At 31.9% G+C, this 25,000-nt stretch overlaps 1 pseudogene; it reads right to left on the reverse strand.

Moving 5' to 3' along the window:
• Window positions 1-11,472: 11,472 nt before the first annotated feature.
• LOC137657365 (ectonucleotide pyrophosphatase/phosphodiesterase family member 5-like) overlaps window positions 11,473-25,000 on the reverse strand; it is a 20,723-nt pseudogene continuing 7,195 nt past the window's right edge.

Consider the following 25,000-nt stretch of genomic DNA (forward strand, 5'->3'; position numbering starts at 1 on the left):
AATTCTCTATATATTATACTTTATAACTTAGTCGTCTGAAATAGTCTATTATTCAAATATTAATTTATTCTTTGATTATGATATGAAATCTGGCTTAGAAATAATTAAGCGTCTACATGTAGTTAGTTATTTTGACGATTCTAAGGGCCTACACACACTGTTATTCATATCATCCATGAAGCTAAAATCGGATTATTATCTTTTCAAAAAATCAGTGTGTATAATCGCAGAAAGTGCCAAACGTGCCTTCCATGAAGTATTTCCTTCGCTTAACTTAGTAAATAAAAGTTTGACTTTGTTTGTTGGGAGGATTATACGCAGTCATCCGCAATCCTTTAGCTCGGGACCGGAAAAAGATTTGCTGAACTTCCAGGAAGGGCTTCGCTCTTGGGAAAATTTCCGCAGAGCAAAGGGAATGGAGCTCTCTCTCTCTCTCTCTCTCTCTCTCTCTCTCTCTCTCTCTTTCTCTCTCTCTCTCTCTCTCTCTCTCTCTCTCTCTCTCTCTCTCTCTCTCTCTCTCTCATTGTTTCTGTATATATGCTAATGTTTACTGATTACATTTTTATTGCATGATATAATACTCGTTTTCAAAAAAAAAAAAAAATCGTGTACTGTAGATAGTTACATCAGGAGGTGGAACTCAACACACTATATGTTTGTTTATATGTCCGTCAAGGGAATGTATCTCTCTCTCTCTCTCTCTCTCTCTCTCTCTCTCTCTCTCTCTCTCTCTCTCTCTCTCTCTCTCTCTCGTGGAATTCGTTTCATCTACTCCGTCGGTTCATTATTCCTGAATCCAAATTGAACTTCTAGTCATTGAGCTTAAACATGACCAGTTATTATGCAAATCGGATCGTTTAATTGAACTCTGTTAATAGTTTTTCCCTATCCATCCCTTTCCTCTCCTTTTTTAACTTTGTATTATTGAGTTTTCTTTTCTTTTTAGGAGTCGTGGATGTTATGCGATAAGTTTGAAATTTAGTACTGCTGTTTGTTGTGGTGGTGTTGATAGACAAGTTATTATTCCTTTTCATTGATAATTTAAAGGGTTTAATTTGTCGATATGTTATTTCAATAAAGGATAAATCATTATGTTTGTTGTTGATGGTGCGTTTTAGTAACTTTTTATAGACATAAGTATGATTCTTTGAAGTCAGTCGTATTAGTAATCGGAAGAGTCTCCCGAAAAATATATCTAAATTGGCTCTATTTGTTATTAGTACTTGTATTCAAAATGTGCTCATACTTTTAAGGAACTAGACAAACAGGTCATCAATTTAACAATCAAATTTAAACAGCTTAGAATGACAATGTAACAGGAGAAAATCGTCGCTCAGAGAGGTAAAATATTCGAGAAACGTCAAGAGGGACAAAGACACATGCAAATATATATGTATATATATATACAGTATATATATATATATATATATAGATATAGATATATATATATATATATATATATATATATATATATATATATATATGTATATATATATATATACATATATATATATATATATATATATATGTATGTATGTATGTATGTATGTATGTATATATATATATATATATATATATATATATATATATATATATATATATATATATATATATTCTAATTAAAAGTTTTTAGATGGAGCAAAATGCTGCTGCTCCAAGTCTAAAAATGGCAAAGTTTTATTATTAATTACTTGAATACAATACCATTGCTGAGTGGTTTCAACTACGCATACACAGCGAGAAAACAGTAATTTCTGGAGATAAAATTACTTTACGTGGGAATTATGTTCCTATATATTTGCATTTATAGTATAATAGGTATGGGGTTAGCAACCTTATCCCAAAAGAATTGGCGAGAACCATAGTCTCTCCATCTAAGGGAAAATTAAATTAAATAACGGTAAAAACTATGTAATGTTATGTTTAAAAGTTGGAGAATCTTTGATACTACCCGATAGCATCTTATTCTTATCTGAGGTTGGTTTACCTTTTATTACAATTATCATGCATTCGTACGTACAATTATATTTTTATTAAAATAGGAATTTTACTATGCTCTCATAACTTTGGATTTCTAGCTCACATTGGGATTTTAAGATGTTCACATTTGAATGCTTCATCCTTCTTTCGGTAGTTTTATAGTAGTAAATTTTGCCTTTTAAATGCTCTTAATGATTAAAATGAAAGGACAGAATTTTTTACCTATATTAAGAAAATGGAAAAGCAACCCATTAAGGGTTTTTTCGAGTCATACTGCAAGGGACATACATATTACTTAGGAACATTTTTCTTTCCATCACTTTCCAAAGTCTATCTTCAAAATTATTGAACTTTACAAATGGGAAGTGGTTTCTTAGTTAAACTAGACGCCTAGAGAATTTTCATACAAGCACCCCGTCGTCGAGGAGTGAAGATAATTTTTGCTGAGCACTAGCATAACCCATTGTAATAAGAAGTGAAAATATAAAAGACGTTACAAAGATCAGGTCAGAAAATAGTATCAACAGAACGGATTTTTTTATACATTTTTATTTTATTGGCTAACCATTAAGAAGGAACTTCTAGGAGTCTTTTTAAATTGTGAGCGAAATCTGCCTGGTATTAACCAGAAAATAACAAACAGATCAACTCCCCTACTGAAACAGTATTTTATCCCCAAAAGTAGGAAACTCAGCTGGCGTAAAAAGTGGCCACACACGTATGATGGAAGGGTTTTTGATAGTTTGGCAACCTTGGCCATTTAGCAATAACTTTGGTTTTCTGACCATATGGTACTTGCTGGCTGATTATCCCAATCTGTGCGACGGAGAGTACGTTTTCTTTCAGAGAAGCGAATATGAAGAATGCCATCCGTTTTCCAGGTAATATATCAAATGGGAATCTTGAGTTTGAAGGAGTTTGTGTAATGTCAAAAGATATTAATTATTTTAATTTAACAATTTTTTGCAATTTTTGTGTAATGTTTACTGTTGTTAGACTAGGAGATATTTGTGAAAATTCTGCTTATGGATAGATTTGAAAAATTCGTTACAAATGATTTCAAAGTTTATTTTTAATGGTGCAATGGCTATATATGTCATTTATTATAACACCATTCCCCCCAAAAAATGTTAATCAATCAACTAAAAGTGTTATGAAATTAATATGAATGACAACAATATAACTTCTTTCAAGTGTGAAATTATGATAGTATTAACCACATGTGGTAACTGAAGCCAAATACAGAGGAATTAACGCCCAATGAAGATCAAAGAGATCTCGGTTAGGCCTCCAATGCGATGAGAGATAGCTGGGAGACCCTGTGTGAAGCCTTTCGTGAGTTCCGTCAATCGGCAGCAGATGGCGCCGGTGATGGTCATTAGCGAACCACAGAGCACTCCTCTAGTATGCCTCACGGCAAGGTTACCTCCCACAGACATTACCAACAGGACTGCTAACCTAGGCCTCCGTGGCCAACCCTAGTGCATCCCCCAACACACCCATTCATCGGGCACTAACCTTTAATAAAGCTTCCTTCAGTGTTTTTATTTTTTTTTTTATTTTTTTTTTATTTTTTTTTTTTTTTTGTATGTGGATATAATGTTTTATGCATCCTTCTTAGCATTGCATATCCTTCATTAATTTTGTTGTGAGCTGTATAGAATAGTATTCTCGGTAATTCGGACTTTATAAATAATAGATCAGATTTTTTTCAGGTAGTTTAACCTTTAGTATAGGCAGCTATGCATAAGGCATGATCATTGTTCTTTTAAAACGCTAGGTCTCCTGCGGATGATGCTTATGGTTTGTAGAGCTACATACTTTACTGTATGATAAAACCATTGTAATTTCCCGTAACTGCGAAAAGTTTTGATTCCAGGGATATGGAAGAAAATTATTTGAACGAGCATTCAAATTTCTCTCTTCTTTCTCTCTCTCTCTCTCTCTCTCTCTCTCTCTCTCTCTCTCTCTCTCTCTCTCTCTCTCTCTCTCTCTCTCTGTCGTGTGTGTTTATGTGGCACAGGAGCGTTTTGCATGTGAGTGACATGTCACAAGCAAATTGAAAACAATTAATTTTATTATGATGTAAGTCTTTGCAGAACATTATTTGTCTGGACGTATTTTACCCTTTCAGACCATTATTTATATAGTGGAAAAGGGAGTATTTTCTTTTGGTTTTGTTGTGATTTGACAGTATTTGCATATTTTTCTGTCGTTATTTTTAAAATGAATACTGAACCCTTTCCTTTATATCTGTATTTAAAGATATGCGTTTTTTGTGTTTTTCCTTTGGAGCTACCTCTTGTTAGGGAAAAAGACTAAACGTTAAAACATTATTCATACGTGCATACACACAAATCATACACACACATGTAATATATATATATATATATATATATATATATATATACATCTATATATCAAATATTTTGGCGCATGTATGTATGTACATATATCTCTACATTTAAGTATGATATATATTAAGGGATGCCCTCGTAAGGTAATTTAACTTTAAATTGCAGTCGTAATGAAACACACACATACTGTACATACATTTATATATATATATATATATATATATATATATATATATATATATATATATATATGTATATATATATACAGTATATATATATATATATATATATATATTCCTCCTCGAATCTCTGTTTTACTTCTTTTGGAGTGCTCTTTATGTTTCTCCTTTGTGTCCTTTTAATTTACCAGTCGGTTTCTCGTCTTGTAATTTACCTCTTTCTCTATTATTCTTCTATACTTTTATGGCTCATTCCTCCATTTCTTTTAATCAGCGTTTGTTACTTTTTTATACATCTATCATATAGATTTGTTCATTACGTGTGTTTCTTGAATTTTCCGTAATATATGCAGTGCCTTTCTTCCTACATTTTTTGCTATTAGAAATATTCAATTTTCCACCATAATCAGTCTAGTTTTCAGCAATCCTTCTGAAATTGTAGGGTTGAACTTTACACTTTTTTTTTTTTTTTTTTTTTTTTTTTTGAACGTAGCATGGATTTTTGCTTCGACAGATCGAATGGTCCTATAGTATTTTAACTAGTAAAATTACTGTAATAATTAAACCATACAGAAAGATCCAATGAAAAGTAACCTTTGCATATTTCATTGTAAGGAAGCTCTCAGTCTCTTGGACAGTCTTACAAACAAAGACGAATTAACTAACACTCAAACAGACATGGATAATAGCTAATTGTAGTCCGAATTTGTTATTGCATGTAAAAATTCAATTGGATAAATTTGGAAGATTTTCTCTTGGTGATATTTATCAGCTGAAAGAAAATAGTAGAATAGGTGCAATTGTAGAGTACCCAAAACTGAATGGCTAACGTTGTCGATAATTCAGCTGGATGCAAGAAACCCATCAGAATTGGAACGTAATAAGATGAGAGTACTCGTATTTTGAAAAAGTGGAGAAACGTACTGGAATAATTGAAGGTAGAGTAAAAAATATACTGTATTTTCGAAGTGGATATCTGGAATTCTTTGAAAATATTCAGTAGGAGAAATTTGGTAAAGTACTGAAATGGACCGAAGAAATTGTATTCAGAGGATAGAAGTTTTTCAGGACAATTGGTAGTAAAATTATATCTGTCAGAGGGAGGAAATATTAATTTAGTTAATTTGAAGAAAGAATTTTCTTTACATTTGAAGAGATTATACAATGATGCAATCATATAAAATGGTTGAGGTGCTATAAAATAAAAGAAATTCGTAACGGCCACTCATGAATACCAGAGGCAAGGGATAGTGACAATGCACTAGCCAGCTAGGACCAGGGAGGGCCAGGCAGTGGCTGATGATGACACTGCAGGTAGACCTTGTAGGCTCCCCAAAACCTCCCATCCTTAATTTATAAGAAACTATTGAGTTTGAGCGGGGCTCGAACCCCGGTCAGCCGATCGCCAGCCAGGGACGTTTCCAATAGGCCACTGCATTTAATAGAAACATCATGTTTAGACCATCCGTCATCCATCCCGTGGTAGCCCGTCTCACCGCTGGCCATTTTGTTATAAGTATAGAGAATGAAGATAACTTGGTCGGAACCTCGAGACAGTACCTAGTGCCCAGAACCCGCTAGTGCCCTAACTTTTGTGACTGTTTTTAACAGTATCGGTGCGCTTGAAACAGAGTAAGTTAATGAAAATGGTATAGAAAGAAGAATATTTAAATAAAATGGCGATAAAAAAGATTAAACCCTGTCTAAGAAAACTATTGGTATTTTCTTCAGTGGTAAAAAGATTAAGAAAGATTGTGCTCAAGCAAAAGGGAGAAATTTGTCAATGGACCGAAGAATTAACTTAAAGGTTTAAAGGCTGTTCATGAATGGCAGAGGCAAGGGATATTGACATTGCGCTATCAAGCAGGACAATGCCCTAGAGGCTGACCATATAAACATATGATCAGCGCCCAAGCTCCCTCTCCACTCAAGGTAAGACCAAGGAGGGCCAGACAGTGGCTGTTGATGACTCAGCAGATAGACCCAATTTAGAACTAATTAATTTAACAGCTTTTGATGCAGTTAGAATAATAGAGCTTAGAAGGAGATTAATTAGAAGGGCATATAGAAGGAATGAAGAAATTATATCAAAGTTCGGATAAAACCTTATGGGGCAACAAACCAAATATTCTAAATACAAAATATTTCTATTATAAAAGAATATGAGGTTATGTAATATATTGAGATAGAAATCTATTAGAAAGCTAATACTGTATAATAGAATTTATAGAATTAACAAAAACAGTATTTTATTACGTTATAGTGAACAAAACCAATTCTAAATCACAGAATATCAAAGAATGCTAGTGGGGTATGAAAACTATTAGTCAAAGTAAATCGCATATGGTAATCGTCCCCTTGCAGCCCCCAGAAGCCCATATACGAATTTCTGAGATTACAGAAAGGAATGGGAATGGGAATGGGATTTCCGCAGTGCAGATACAGATAGAGAAGGAGAGAAATTACTTTTGGAATATGTGATTTTGGCCAGCAAAAGAAAACTGGAATTTCTGTTTATTTATGCGATGATGAATATCATAGTTTGCTTGCATTATGTTAATGGCATGGGATAAGAGCGTCTCTCCTCTGATTGCTGGTTATCTGATGTAACATGGTTTTCGGTATGCACACGTTTGTACATTGGTTTGTGTGTAGAATATGCTTGCCAACACACACGCACACTATATGTATATATATATATATATATATATATATATATATATATATATATATATATATATATAAGTGTATATGTATATATATATATATATATATATATATATTTATTTATATATATATAGGTGTGTGTTGTATATAGTATATATGAATATAGATATAATATAATGTAATCATTCTTTATCCATTCAACTTTAGTGCATCCATTTAATTTTATCCTGCGGACACAAAATTTGATCGGTTGGTTTGCTGTGGCGTGGAAATATTTTGCCTTTTATTTTTAAGCGAGAGGGAAAGTGTATTGAAAGGGGTATTTCATTTACAGGTTGCCGAAGAGGGAGATTGACATGAGAAGATTATGGCTAATTTAAATAAATGTGCGCGCTCGTGCTCTCGCGTATATGCGATATGGATTGGGACTTCCATTGCTGTTAGGTGAAAATTGCGATGGTAATGAAAACGTATGTGCGGCTTCTAAAAGAGAGAAAGAAATAGAAAAATTCATATTCTAAATGTTGTTGTTATTTCAGATTGCCTAGCCCTTACAGCCAGGCACGGGCTCTTGCTCACTAGCAGTCGTAGATATTTTAAGTGAAAGTCATTATCTATGATTTCCAGATTTTTTTTTTTTTTATTTACACCATGTAAGTGGGAGATGGAGAGCAAAATGAATAAGCTTTTATGGCATCGAAGAGATTTGGTTTTTACAAAATAAAAAAGGAAGAAACAAGAAGGGTACCTTGCTTTGTGTGCCTTTTTCCCCCTTTTCCCTTCTCTTGGGGTTTTCTGCTGTCGATTTTATCGAGACTCGGTTTGTTTTATGCTGCCCCTCTCTAAATCCCCCCCCCCCCCCCCCTGCACCCTCTCCAGTGAGTTATATCTGTTGCTGTTGAGTTGATGGAGCGAAAACACTTTACATGACTGCTGCGCTTTTGTGCGGTAAAAAGTATTTATACGTGGGACAAATGGTTAGACTTTCAAAATCTATGATTTTCCTTATAAAAATAATTGCGAATAAAAATAATAGTTAACATTTTCTCAGTATTGCGTTCGTTCAAGAATATCCTTATTATTTTGTTTTAATATCAGATTGCTGTGTACAATATATCTTAAATTTTAATATGCTTTGAGTACACATTTATGTGAGTCGATATTGTGTTTTCGTACACCATGTTTCCCTGATTCTCTTCGGAGTTTCGGGCTCTTGCGAGTACTTTTTTCAATTTTATTATATTTGTATCGATAGTGCTTTTGGATTTTGCATCCATCTTTTTGATATTCCTCTTCTCTTTTTTTTATTACGGATATTTTAACTTTTATTGTTGGTTGTATTTTCAGTCGAGGGGTTTTCCACTCTCTCTCTCTCTCTCTCTCTCTCTCTCTCTCTCTCTCTCTCTCTCTCTCTCTCTCTCTCTCTCTCTCTCTCTGTGTTCTAGTTTATGACCCACATATGAGTCAGGGTTTGCGCCATATACCTCCCAATTTAGGTCATTGTCAGTGCCATAATGTTCGTGGACCGGCATATAATGACGCTCTGGTTGTCCTTATACATCTCGGCCAGTCCTGGCCTTTGGAGTTACTACATGTGATAAACGCGCGTAAGAGAATCACTCTATTCATTTTTTAATTATTAGGGGTTTAAATTAATTTGCAAGGTTTCCACAAGGCTAAAAGATATTGGTGAACATTTTGTTTTCAGCAACGAAGCAATATAAAATACAGTAAGGTCTAAAGATCAAATTTCTCCAAAGGAAATAGAACGTCAGGATAGATTTTCTCATAAAACTCACATTTCCTGTCAGGTTAGAAAATTATTGCAGAAATCATAGGAATTTTTTTGCATGGGTAAAGAAGATTTTTGTTCTAAGATAATTATAGATTTATCACAATATATTTTTAGCGTATTTATGGAGAACTTGGCCTATTTTATATGCGCAGATTGTCAACTTAAGAGGGGAAAAATTGGAATATGACTACAGAATCAAAGTAAAGGGGAGCTTTGGTAGAATTTACAATATGAGCATTCTTTGGAATTATGTCATGAGAATGGAATATAATGTAGTTATACAGAAGTTATATTGCCCCTTTGGATGAAGAGGGATTTACTCGATGGTAAGAAGTGTGACGTTTATTATTATTATTATTATTATTATTATTATTATTATTATTATTATTATTATTATTATTATTATTATTATTAGCTAAGCTACAACCCTAGTTAGAAAAGTAGGATACTATAAGCCCAGTGAGGAAAGGAAACATAGAATTGCATTCTTGAGCGTAACCTCGAGTAAGAGGACTCTAGCCCAAGACAGTGGAAGACCATGGTCCAGAGGCTATGGGTCTACACACGACTAATAAAGAATTATTTCATTATGAAGTGTCCAACTTTTTGAAGAACTTCTTACCATAGCTCTAACGAGTCGCTTCTACCCTAACCAAGAGGACAGTAGCCACCAACAACAATTACAGTGCAGTAGTTAACCTTTTGAGCGAAGAATGATTTTTCGGTGTTGTTGGGTCTGAGGAAAGAGGAGAGTGTGTAATAAACATGCCAGACTATTCGCTGTATGTATAAGCAAAGGAGAATGTGCTGTAACCAAAGAGGAATCTACTGTAGTACTAGCCTCCTGGCTAGTACAGTGGTAATGTGTTCGCCTAGCATTTATATGACGGCAGATTGATCACAGTCCGGGACTGTAAGTTTGAGCTATTTACTGGGGAGGCCACTGCTGTGGTTGGGCACCACAGTGCAGGTTTGGGCTTGCCCGGGTGACGTTCTGGTGAGGATCTATTCGATGAAACTGGAACTGAAACGCAGCGGTAGTATCTCAATGGGTGGCGAGTGCCTTGGCTTATCTGAGGGGTGGTTCATTGATATGGTATTTTGTTAATTATGTAGTGTTGCTCATTAATATAATTATTTGTTTCTAAACCTTGTTAATTTGAACTCCTTTATGGGCAGCATAATTCTCTGTCTGCTAAAACATAACAGGCTCCGTACATTTATTAAGGGTTGAATACTAATCACACAAGAGTACAAGTTACATAAAAGGTCTACAATATTGTACTATACACCAGAAAACTAAATAATTCTGAGATTTCAAAACACTTGAAATACCGTACACAGTATAATCTAAAAAATTATAGTCGTTGTTTAAACAACCAACTTTGCCATTAATTTTACTAACACTTCATTATAGAGCACACTATCCAAAAATTAAAATTCTAAATGTGTAATTCATCTACTAATGATTAAAAATTATTGTACATATAACTATGTACGAAGAAGATATAGAGCCTCGAAGGTATCTTGATGTAATGCCTTCCGAATCATTATTAAAAGGGAGATTCAGAACCACATCGATAAGGTGAATTTTCTTATTCGTCAACCCTTCAAATTACTCACATTCATAAGCCTAAGTATTTTATGTGTATGCAAAAGTGGCTATGTTAGCCTCTCCTTTTTATTGTAATTAGAAAAAATACAGAAGCACGGTAGATTTCAAGTAATTATTAAAACTTGATTTTCATAAACTAGAAACTCGCACACACACCCACACACCCACACACACACACACATATATATATATATATATATATATACATATATATATATATATATATATATATATATATATATATATATATATATATATAAAACACTATGTGCTGTAAAAAAAATCACTAAATAACAAATAAAGTAAAATTATATGGTCTTTCTCCACTGAAAAAAGCTTCTAAAGGTAATCCAAAAATTAATTTCCCCATCCGAATGATAATAGACACTTGGAAAATCTACAAAAAAGAAAAAAAATGAAAACTATGAAACAAAACAAGGTAGGTGAAAAGAAAAAAAAAGTTTGAGTCGAAACATGTCAATTCTACTTTTCAGTCGGTAACTCCATCACAATAAGAGTGGATTGAGATTTCATAAAATGTTAAGAAAATGATGTTAATAAACCCTGTAACGGGTAAAACTTTATGTTTCTTTTGGAAAGAATTATTTTCTCTGAAAACTACGCAAATGAAAAACAAAACAAAGACAAAGAAAAATATATGTAAATTGAAAAAATTAAGTAAAAGCTGACTACAACTATACTTATAAAAGCTTTTATTTTCCAAGCTTAATTCAGTGCTGACACAAAGGTATCAAAGATAGTAAAGCAAACTACTTCCAGCTGTCACTCAGATTTGTGAGAAAATATGCAAAAAATAAGTATTCCACTATTATGGAAAACGGATTTAAAGAACTATAGGGCTAGGGCTAACAGTTTTTCTCATAATGCCAATCTGTTGGAATTTGAAACATAGACTTGTAAATACCCATCTATCTTGTGCTCATTATCTAGCCATACATTTCGTACAGGTGAGCTTCCAGTGAATGTGTACTAGGAAGAATCGGCAATAGTGTTCTTCCTAGTATTTGATTCTGTTACACTACTCGTGCCGTAGTTACTTAGAATTTAACATTCAGATGTTCTTGCAGATCATCGAGAGTTACCAGTTGGAACTAAAATCCAGTTGCTCTATCAGTCATCATGAGTTCTTCTAAAATTGCTGGAAATTCAGGGCAATATGCATGTCCTGGTGCACCTGGTTGTTCATGATAAAAAAAAGAGTGTCAGCATCATTGAACCAATGAAAAGCAAGGCTATTGCTTCTTTTAATTTTTTGTCTTATAAGGTTCATAAAAGGTTAGATTTCAACCATGGCACGAAGCACTGCAACCTGGTCACATAATACATCCACTGTGGCCCCCATTTACGTCATCAAGACTCCATATGGGATATATGTTTGCGTTAGGAGTAAAAACCTTTTCGTCTTCTATTGCAAGTCTAAAATATCATAAATATAGTACTATGAATCTCTTCATACACCACAGTTGCTAAAATGAAGTGATTTGGTTAAGTTTTAGTCTTCAAATTGGTTCCTGAAACTTCTTGGAGAACTTCCTCTGGCATAAATCTGAGAGAGATTTTCCAAAGACAAAGTTTAAATGTAACGGTAACTGAAACCATCCTAAGATATCACCAATATCAGGCGACGGTCACCATTATCACCAACTGTCTTGGATTTATCTGGTGTGGATATGCAGGCTTTTTGAAACCCAATAACTACGAGCTCAAATTACATCCACTTCAACGAGCATATTGGACCAAGCGACAAGATATTAGTTTTATTAAAATGAATATAGTTATAAGTTTTTACAGCTGCTCCCATTAACATATTGACAGCTGGTAGTTATTTCTCTTTTGTTTCTATGGGGACAAGAATCATTTATTTGCTAGTATATGGGGAAAAGAGAAGTAGAGATTTAAGGATATTGTTGCCATAAAGGAGGATTTTCGTAGAAATTTATCTACTATAATGGTAAATGCATATCAAGAATCCAAGTAAGTTATTTTGATCGTGATAAATTTTATTAAGAATGAATGTGCATTTCTCCAAAGTTTGAAAGAGATAAATAAGGACTTTTTGCTTAAGGTAAGGAAATGAAGCAAATCTTTATCTGATCTTTGTTTCAGCGAAAAGATTTGAGAGAGAATGTTTTGTAAATAATGTTTTGCTTGGTACCTTTAATTCGAAGAAATGGGCTCTTCTAGCATGTGTGAAGACAGACATCTGCCGTCCATTATACAGATTTAATCCCATAATCCTAGAATTAGAGGGTTTAACGTTGGTAATGTTAACGGTAGATGGCGGGGATGTGTTTCATACAATACTTTGTATATTCTAGGGTGTGCAATATCGGACTGTATATATATATATATATATATATATATATATATATATATATATATATATATATATATATATATATATATGTATATATACACATTTACATATACAGCGTATATATACATACACACACACACACACACACATATATATATATATATATATATATATATATATATATATATGATAAATTTTGCACATTTTTACGTGTTTTTCATATTCAAATAAGCCATATATATTTTGATATATTAATGTCTGGATTCTCTTAACGACCTCGGGATCAGAGCCCCAGGCGAAATCTCACAAAGACAAGAGCTTGGCTCCGGCCGGGAATCGAACCCTGGTCGGCAAGCTTATATAGACAGTGACTAACCCATTCGGTCACTGTCTATATAAGCTTGCCGACCAGGGTTCGATTCCCGGCCGGAGCCAAGCTCTTGTCTTTGTGAGATTTCGCCTGGGGCTCTGATCCCGAGGTCGTTAAGAGAATCCAGACATTAATATATCAAAATATATATGGCTTATTTGAATATATATATATATATATATATATATATATATATATATATATATATATATATATATATATATATATATATATATATATAACCAATTTTGCCAAACAGTTTAAGCATCATCCCCTATCTTAGCTACGCACAAATAATGTCCGAACTAGTACGAAATCCTCTCAAAATACAAAGTAAGAAAGTTTCCTGTGAGGCTGTTACTTCAGGTGCCTACAACTCTGTAGGAGAATAAAAGTTAGCGAGAGACAGGGGTCTAAGTAAGGCTGCTATTGTGAGATGCATCTTAAAATTTCCACCTCCTTCACACACGAACACGCGCGTGCACGCACACACACACACACACACACGCACACACACACACACACACACATATATATATATATATATATATATATATATATATATATCTATATATATATAGTATATATATATATATATATATATATATATTTTCATACATACACATATAAACATGTATGTCTTCTTCATGTATACATATATATATATATATATATATATATATATATATATATATATATATATATATATATATATATATATATATATATATTGTATATATATACATTGTGAGTATGAGATTAATCTCTCTCTCTCTCTCTCTCTCTCTCTCTCTCTCTCTCTCTCTCTCTCTCTCTCTCTCAAGTCATGAACTAGATGATAAAATTATTTACTTCAATTAGCTTCAAATGGAATATTTTTTATTATGTTTAGTGTTTTAAAATGTATGTGGTTGGTCTTGAATTTTCACATATAATTATAAATATCTTATCTATGTTTACTTTATACTAAATAAAATTGCCTTGTTTCATAATCGTGATTTATGAAAGGTTCTTTGCTATTATCAGAATTTTTTCAAAATGTAATTACAAAGCTAATGTGTTATAGAAAGTTGATATGCAGTGTCAATTTCCATTTATAAATTTCTACATGTTAAGAGCATATTACAGGGAAGTAAAAAACACGTCTTGATCTGGGCATGACACGCTGGTGAAGGTGAAGCTTTTATAGCAAATTAAGATTTTAATTAAGATTCTCGGAACGGCTAATGGTGGAGGTGGCAGTCCGGTTTTCTTTGCCGCTTGAAGTATGAATAGTTGAATATTCTGTAGCTTTCTGTTTCTCTAGATATATTACTTTATTCATCATTTCATTCATCTTTTTTCGCTATATATCTATAACAATGATTATCTGTTTACATGTTTATTACCCAGCTGACGGAATTCGCGCCATATATTGCGAGTTCATCAGTGATATTGTTTTGAGCAAGAGTTTCGAAATGGAAGTGGAAAAATAAAGGAAATGTTTTTTAGTCCTGTCATTTTTGACCGCTGTTACCCACCGACAATTGGAGTTCGAAACAGCACGAATAAACTTTTTTCATTTGACTTCCAATGCATTTCTCGTCAATATGAATAGCAATTAGGCACTAGTTTTCTCCTTTGTTTAAAAGAAATATTCAATATTTTGGTTATTTGGCCAAAGACTGTTTTTTTTTTCTTTTATTTTTTTTATTCCGAAACCCTTTTCAAAATTTTTCAGTGATGAATGTAATTATCTTCTCTTTTGTAGAATTCCAATGTGTAATACTGAGAAATATTGTGATTTTTTTTTAGTAGAATGAGAAAAAAACTTATGGTAATTCATTCTAGATCCAATAGAATTCATTACTTATTTAGTTTATTAAGTTTTGATTATTTGCTTCGTAATTCGGAAAAGAATGGAATTCAGTACAGTCGCATTCCTATTGGATCTGAATTCATTGGTACTACATCCTCAGCAAATAGAAATCCATCAGCATTTCATTTTGAGTGAAATTAAATTCATTCTACAGTATTTTCTTGTGTTATTGATGATGTCATCTTTGATTTATCTGATGCCTTAGATGATAGCATTTGTGGTACTGCATAAAGAATCCGCTTTATTGATAAGTATCTCAGGTTATAACTGGATTTTTGTTATGTTTCATGTTAGAAATTACACGGCGAGATTTACCTTTATATATCTGTATATGAAAATTAATTTATTAAGAAACCTTAATTTTGGTTAAATTATTGTCCAGTAATGAATGCAGTTTTGTTCTATCATATTTTGTTCAGTGAAATTTCCTAGTTGTAATTTATGTGGAGTTTAGAAGATAGTGTAGTATTCATATGGAAAATATTTTATTCAATAGATTGCATTTTATATCTGCTCATTTAATCATCTTTTTATATCAATAAGTTATAGTAATATTTTGAATTAGGTGCTTATTAAGTACTGTTTATGTTGCTTCTAAGATTATTTATCAATTCCTTTTGATGTTTGTTGCTATTTATCACACATTTCACGTGTTATCCAGACTCCCATTCTTCCGCAGCCCGGAGCGTCCCTTGCCAACCACCACCTTGGGACGTATCCCAAAATTCTTCTCCCATCACCCAGTCTTCGCAGACTCATTCACAGCACAATGTAGAGGTTAGAAATAAATAACTTAATACAGGGTTACCTTACAACACCTGCTACGCATTTTGCCCCTGGCTTAGTACACGTTTCGTTCACATACGCAGCTACATACAATACATGCCTCATAGCCTTCATTGGGTCTTCTTGTTTTTAGTATAAGCTAACGATCTTGAGAACAGGGACTGCTGCCTTATTTCAAGTTGAGGGTTGATAGTTTTCAGCTGGGTAAAATAAAAATATTGTGACTTTGACAGTGTTATTGAAAAGTGTTGTTATTAATTTGTTTTTAATTTAGTGGCAATAAAGAATATTTAGAATATTTACCCTTTGTTAGTCATCAAGAATATTTTCAATGTATACGGATCTTTTAAACATTTTATCGTGGTTATCCACTTGTGCTTCTTAATCTACAAGAATTACAGAAGTATATTTCTATTGTTCTGTTTTTTTTTTACGCCATTGGAGAGGGGGGGGGCGTTGTAAAAGATGCCCATGCACTATAAATTTATTTCACAAATTGTTTCATACGTAAAAAATCCGAATCTAGTCCACCACTTTATGTAGTAGTATTCCAATTTATCATATTGTTAGCACGCAGTTATTCTTGACTAATATCTGGTTACGTCAGTGAATAAATGAGTAGGTGTAAATAATAGATGTATGGATTATGGATTTGTGGAGAAATCATAAGCCACGGTTGCAGCATAAAACTGTATACATTTCCATATATCAACGGTACGTATGCAAATATTTTCTCCTTTATACAGTCAATGTTTTACTAGTTTCCATAAGCTTTTAGCAATAAGTTTTTAACGTTTTCATTATTATTTTACTTATTTATACCTAAAAACGTGAAATACAGAGAAGATGAACACTTTATTTCATATTTGGAATGAGACTCATCTGCCTATATCATTTGTTGCTATTGTCTTGTTTTAGTGAGAAACTGTGACATTTTTTAGCTTTAATCTATAAAAGATAAAAGATATGTCTGCTTATTATTTTGAATCAGTTACCCTTTTTTTCTATTACGTGGAAATAGCAAATAGCAAACAATAGCAGACTGTTGCGTAATATTTCAGAGGTATCATTTTGTTTTTGTTTTTTTGGCCTTTCGATATAAGCATTCCTGCCATGTCGACGCACTATTACACAAATCCCATCCTTAGTAGTACCAACAAGGCCACACGAAGGAACCACTCCCAAGGGTACGGACGAATGGGCACTACCCTTTTCAGGGACAAATGGAATTATCACGTAAGTAGGAGTGTCGATGGGTTTGGTGGGGGCGAGGTGTATGAGAGATGGTTAACAAAACAGTTGTTTGTTGCTGTGTTTGTTTATGATCGTCATTTGATGCCAGTTTGTTTTTCCGTCCTTATTATAGGGAACCATCAGCCACATTTATATATATATATATATATATATATATATATATATATATATATATATATATATATATATTTATATATATATATGTGTGTGTGTGTGTGTAAATATATATATATATATATATATATATATATATATATATATATATATATATATATATATATATATATATGTATATATATATATATATATATGTATATATATATATATATATATATATATATATATATATATATATATATACACACACATGAAGGAAGTAGGATAAAGTTTCACAAGCGTCAATTGAAAGGGGTAAATTTTTAAGAATTGCATACATTATCTTTGACTTGTTTTGGTAAGTTTATACTACTAATTTCATTCAAATGCCAAATTAATTTGTATTTTTAGCGGACGGGGTCTATCTAGTATGTTTGAATTGCACATATCTTTAGCAAAATTGTTTTTACTGAATTGTATTGGTTCTTATTTGCATTATGACACTGAAACACTGTCTTTGTTGCCGATTTCTATAGCGTTATAGTAACATTGATTTTGATAGAAGAACAAGTAAAACTGATTCACCATTAATAAATTTTGACAAACAGAGTACTTCAACTTTTCATTGCATGAAGGTCTTTGAAATCTCTCTGCGATATAAGTAATAAACATTAACCTTCCATAAGACAGTATTAAGTCGTGGAATCTTTTCAGCGGTTTTCTCCCATGATAAATATTTCTCCCACGGTCACAGTATTTACTTGTATTGTTAGTGTGTTTGGTATCATAATTGGATACCTATGAACATCTCGGTAATATGTGCAATATATTTACTGCCATGGAAGGTTTCGGAAAATTTGTGATGATAAATGTTATTTGTTTGTTGGAAGGTCAAGGATAATCACATTGAATGATTGATATAATCGGAATACTTCTCTTGTTCGTTAAATATACGTACACACACACACACACACACACACACACATATATATATATATATATATATATATATATAATATATATATATTCATATATATATATATATATATATGCATATATATATACAGAGAGAGAGAGAGAGAGAGAGAGAGAGAGAGAGAGAGAGAGAGAGAGAGAGAGAGAGAGAGAGAGAGAGAGAGAGAGATAAATTTACAGTTTTAACCGACACTGGATTTCGGGCCCAAAAATACATATTATTCTACCTTATACATTTCGTTTTGATGAATTTGACTTTTATTTCTGGTGCAAATGAGTAGTTGTAGCGATACAGGACGCCTCTAATGAACAACAGTTATCATTGTTCCACAGTGGGAAAATGGGGATTTTAGGTTAGGGAATACGCAAAACGAATAAAATGTGAAAAGCTGTCTAACCTAACCACACCTACCTAAACTAACCTACTGGCTGGTCCTACTCGCTTACTTCGAAAGGGTGGCCTTCAGACCCCATTTTTGAACCCCCCCCCCCCCCCCCTTCTCCCTTACCTAACCTCATTTACGATGCTGTTAAACTCTCAGACCGAGAAAAAGATAACATATTTTGGCTAGCCACATCACTTTCTTAAAATAGAATCGGCTGTTGCAGATGTAATGGTTCCAAGACTTGTGCAACCAGTTATTCATAAACAAAATCAATTTCCAAAGGGGAAGATTAGAATCCTGAAGGAAAGTTCTGACTGTTTATAATACCACTGATGTCTGTCTTACCGAAAAACTAAGGCAGTCAGTCACACATAACTGACTTCACACTTACAGGAAATATGGAGTATTCAATTTAGTCTGTGAAATAATAATAATAATAATAATAATAATAATAATAATAATAATAATAATAATAATAATAATGATAATAGTAATAATAATAATAATAATAATAATATACGTATATATATATATATATATATATATATATATATATATATATATATATATATATATATATATATATATATATATATATATATATAATATATGTATATATATATATGTGTGTGTGTATATATATATATATATATATATATATATATATATATATATATATATATATATATATATATATATATACTTTGAAGAAGAAAAGACCCTATAACAATCTCACGAAATTCTCCCCAGACTTTTATGTAATTTTGTTGATTTTATTTGTCGTACTGCGAGTGAATCAGCATCATTGTATGGTAAAGACGCTACCATTATGCGCCGCTCATTTTGTTCTTTAATTTAATTTCAAAACTGGGAAATTTTAATGTCACGAAATGCGGTAGAGAACACTGTAGATATTTTTAAAAATTTGAAAAATGCGGTTGATATTTTAACAGAAAAATCTTTGAAGTATATTAGCGAACAGTGACTGTTGCTTACGAACATGATCACAATATTTGATTTAATTTTTAATGGATATATATATATATATATATATATATATATATATATATATATATATATATATATATATATATATATATATATATATATATATATATATACATATATATATGCATATATATATATATATATATATATATATATATATATATATATATACATATATATATGCATATATATATATATATATATATATATATATATGCATATATATATATATATATATATATATACATATATTACGACTAGCAAATTACGAAAACTCCTAAGCTCCACTCACTTGCTTTATATTACGTAAATCTGATACACACTAGAATACCTCCGAGCCTTGAGAAAAAAATGTAACTACCAGACGATAATATATATGAACACTGAATATACAAATTTCTCTTTACGTTACACTCAAAAGAAAACTGGGTGATTACTTTACTTTTGTCGGGACTATTCTAAAATCATCGTTAGTAAATCTCTCCGTCCGTTAGTTTTTCTGTTTTGTCATTTATGAATCTGTCCATTAAGTAAAGTTTAAGTATTTCAATGTAATTTTGATATAATTCATGATAGAGACTTCATATCTAGTATGCATACTACTACTACTACTACTACTACTACTACTACTACTACTAATAATAATAATAATAATAATAATAATAATAATAAAAACTACTACTACTACTACTGATAATAATAATAATAATAATAATAATAATAATAATAATAACAACAACAACTACTACTACTACTTGACAATAGCATCGAATAAGACAGGATAAAACAAGTATCCTCAGGAAAAGATATGAGAACTGCAATCTATAGAGATTAAATTTTCTTGATATACTGTATTTTAAGGCTAACCCCTCTTTTCAAAAGGACTTCAGTGATCTCCTTTAATTTACGTAATAAACGTATTTCTATTTTCCCCTTTTGCCTGGCATTTTCCTTTTTATTATCCAAGGGGTTTCTCGGATTGTGTTGGTATGCAGGTCAAACCCCTCCCGAGATTCTACTTCGCAGAGTGAGTTGTGACGTCAATCCCAGATTTCAATCAAACGTTTACCCATGGTTTCATTGTTGGTGATAATTAGAGTTCCCAAGATTCTTTGCACTGAAAAGCCTTTTAAGATCAATTTATATGCCAAGATATATTACCTATATGCTTTGATACCGAACTGCGTCAAGTTTTTTAAGTATTCCCTAAAATGGAAAATTGTAACAAACGATTACGTCAGCACAAGGTAAGATTGCTCTAACACAAGTAATACAGTACACCGTTTGCAATAAGCAACAGTAGAAACTTTTTAGCCAAAATATTTAAAAGAATAATTTCAATGTTTTATATAACCTTAAGTTCCATCTGAGTGAGATACAAGACTGGATTGAATTTCAGTAATTAATTAGACGTATATGACATGGTTGTATATTTTAGTGGCTGTTCGCAGAGAACAAGAAAAAGAATCACCAATAAGCAACAATGATCATTCCCTCATTCTGTAGATTCTAGATTGATTTATCAAACTTCCATGGAAACTGTTCCATGGGTTTGACTTGAACTTTATCATCAAAGCGCTAAAGAAATTATTCAGGTAGAATCCCTCTCTAAGGTATAAAGTACCATTTTAGAGAGGCGTAATAATGTTGTGCAAATATTTGCAAGAAATATGATAAATTCAAGGACAATCGTCTGAAATATCTTACATATTGACAAAGTTATTCAATAAAGACGGATGAGAATATTTCATTGCTTATTTGTGTGATATTGGAGCATGTTATTAATATCTGTCTCCAGTTTCTGTCAAGAACATAGAAGATCCAATATATTGAAGAAGTGGAGTTCTTTATTGGCGCCCATATTCAGTGGGGTAGAAAACATTATTGGTGGCGATTTATCAACATTCACTTAATTGTCTTGTCATAGATACACTGTTATCAAAGAAGAGCAATGTTGTTTGCCCAGAGATGTGACTGCTGATTACAATTTCATTTATTTTAGAGCGTTATTAAAAGATAATTAATGGACACTTGAGTTATATTCCTATACTTTTGATATAACAGAGATTTGTTTATAATTAAATAGGGAAGAAAATAGCAGAAACTAGATGTGGAATAGAGGAAAATATGAGACCAAACAATGAACTATAATGGATAGAAATGAAAAGTTGAAGTGCAATGAATGAAGTTGCGGTGGCAGAAACGCTGCTAAAAACCTTCCAGACCATCTATTCTATGGTGAGCAATTGTTCAAAAACCGAAAATGGAATCTTGAAGAGGGTGATTATTTTGAATATAGTCAGATGAAATTGGAAACTAATTTTGAAAATTTTTTGAGGAATCCTGTATGGAAGATTTAACAGTTTGGGGCATTCAAAATAGATGTTGGATATAAGGACAGTGAAACCTCCGTAGCGATTCACTACTGTATATGGGTCACAATTCTTCAGTATTGAAAGAGCTTTTCTTAATGTTAAACATTTTTTTTTTCGTAGACATAACTTCTTTGCAATTTATTCTGAATTATAGGATAGAAGGGGGAAGTGTTTGTACGAAACGGCACGAGAGTCAGGGAATCCAAAGGGCGTCCAACTTACAGGTGAAAATCGGGGAAAATTTAAAGATGTGGACTTCCGTACTTACGGAGGGTAAGTAAGGAACCTTTGAAGACCTTATGACTACATCCTTTCCTTTAGTTATGTATATATATATATATATATATATATATATATATATATATATATATATATATATATATATACATATATATATATAATATATATATATATATATATATATATATACATACATATATATGTATATATATGTATATATATACATATATATATGTATTTATATATATATATATGTATATTATATATATATATATATATATATATATATATATATATATATATATATATATATATATATATATATATATATATATATATATGCGTGTTTGTATGAGTGTCTGTATGTTTGTGTGCGTAAATATCTTAAATTCTGCTTAGGATGTGCTGGTTTTGTATTTGATTTATACTGCTACTTTATTATTCAGTACATACTTATCGCCCCTCCAAAAGTCAAACCCTAATCATTCTCTATTTTCACATATTATTTTAGTTCGTATTATTAACGTTTTTTTTTTTTTTTTTTTCACCTAAGTTCTTAATAGTCGTCTTTTCGAAGCGGAGACCTTTCAGTGCCTTTATCTCTCTCCTTTTCCTTCCGGTATTGTGTTTACATTAATTTATCTCTTATAATCCATCATGTTGGATGGGATTCACCCGCAGTGTTTAGCATCCATTGTCCGTCATTCCCTGCAATTCCAATTTTACGTCTCTTGCGTTGTCATCAGTTTCCCCTATTACCCTCTATTCTTCCCCTCGTCTGTCTCTCATCGGTCATTCTGTTTTCATTTCCCCTCTTTTGCGTGCTATTTCAACGGCGTTATCATTTGTCCCTTTTTTTTTCTCTCTCAATTCGCGCCTCTCCTTGTTTCCCCCAGGACAAGTATTTTTTACCCTTTTGAGGAATGTAAAATTATCCGACTCCCCTCTCTCGGCTTAATTGTGTTTTACCCAGTTCATTTAACACTTCCATCCCCCAGTCTCCCCTACCCCCTTATTCCCTTGGCCCTTGTTTATCTCTTTTTCTTGATTCGTCTCTTTTCATGTTCCTCCATATGGATGATAATCCTTAATGTGATCCACTATGTTTTTAATTTTAGATAATCACCAGTGCGATAAAAGCTCATTTTTATTTGTTCTTGTTGAATTGTGATATATTTTACCATTTAGGTCATCTTTATTATGGTATTTAACATTTCATTTCATTTTCGGTAAACTGCATACACACACACTATATATATATATATATATATATATATATATATATATATATATGTATATATATATATATATGTGTGTGTGTGTATCTATATATATATGTGTGTGTGTGTGTGTCCGTGTGTGTGCATCTAGCCTGGGATTATGATAGTCTTGTCAACTATTGTTTTCAGTGTTTTCATTCTTTCAGAGCATAACTCACGTAACTCACTTTCGGATATTTGTGTTTCCTTCAAACTCCTTATTTTCAGTAGATAGTTCTACTAATAATAATAGAGCACAGTGTCCAGTTTCAGTTATGCAGTATTACGTGTCCGTATGAACCTCCCTTTGTAATGATTGTACCTGTATCTATTTTCTCTACATGCATTTTGAGATAATACTTGAGTGTGAGTTTAACTAACATCCTGGCCTACAGTTATTGTCACATGTAGTATATATTGATTAATAGCATTACTATTTTTGTTGCTGCTGCTAATAATAATAATAATAATAATAATAATAATAATAATAATAATAATAATAATAATAATAATAATAATAATAATAATAATAATAATAATAATATTATTATTATTATTATTATTATTATTATTATTATTATTATTATTATTATTATTATTATTATTATTATTATTATTATTATTATTATTATTATTATTATTGTTGTTGTTGTTGTTGTTGTTGTTGTTGTTGTTTACTTTAAATGTTCCCGATGTATTCTTTAGGAAGCCAGTAAAAAGAAAGAAGTCAAGAAACATTGTTGTTTGTTGGAAGTGTCGTAACCAACTACATAAGAAGTGACGTAAAGTTGTTTTTTCCCTTCGCACCGAAGATGCTGCAAAAGGAAATGGTCGTTGTAGCAATGTTTCCTTTTCAGACCGTGACCAGCTGTGGGAGGCAGTTAAAAATGTTCTTTTTCTGCTGAAGAAACCGGAACTTATCATTGGATGGATTGCACAATATTTGCCTCTGTGTTAGAAGTGTTTCCACTCTATTTCGCTCTTTTTGGATGAAAATATAAAACATAGATTATCATCATCGTTACTGTTATTGTTATTTGCAACTCGAAGTGGCAGTGTTTTTTTTCTTTGTATTGCTTATTAATTTATTTGATTTTGGAAGGAAACTGGTGTTAAATATAAATATCAAGTAATTTCTTAAATTACAAATATGACAGTGCTTGTTTTTATAATTAACGTCATGGTTATGAAGTCTCCTTCCTTGCCGCATGTAAAAAAAGTTTGTTCAAAATGCAAGGACAATCCATAACCAACCAACGGCCCCTTCTAGACTGCTTTACCTCATGTAAAGCACGATTCAACATTTGTGAATCAACAATATGTGTTACATCAAATTAAGTGTAATGAGTCATTGTTACCTAGGATGTGCAATAGAGATGTTAAAGAAGATGTAATGAACCATGGAGTGAGCTGGGTATAATGAACTACCAAGTTACATTCGAATAATGAAATCCTTTTCATT

The sequence above is a fragment of the Palaemon carinicauda genome, chromosome 1 (genome assembly GCF_036898095.1).
Source record: "Palaemon carinicauda isolate YSFRI2023 chromosome 1, ASM3689809v2, whole genome shotgun sequence".
NCBI classification, from domain to species: Eukaryota; Metazoa; Arthropoda; class Malacostraca; order Decapoda; family Palaemonidae; genus Palaemon; species Palaemon carinicauda.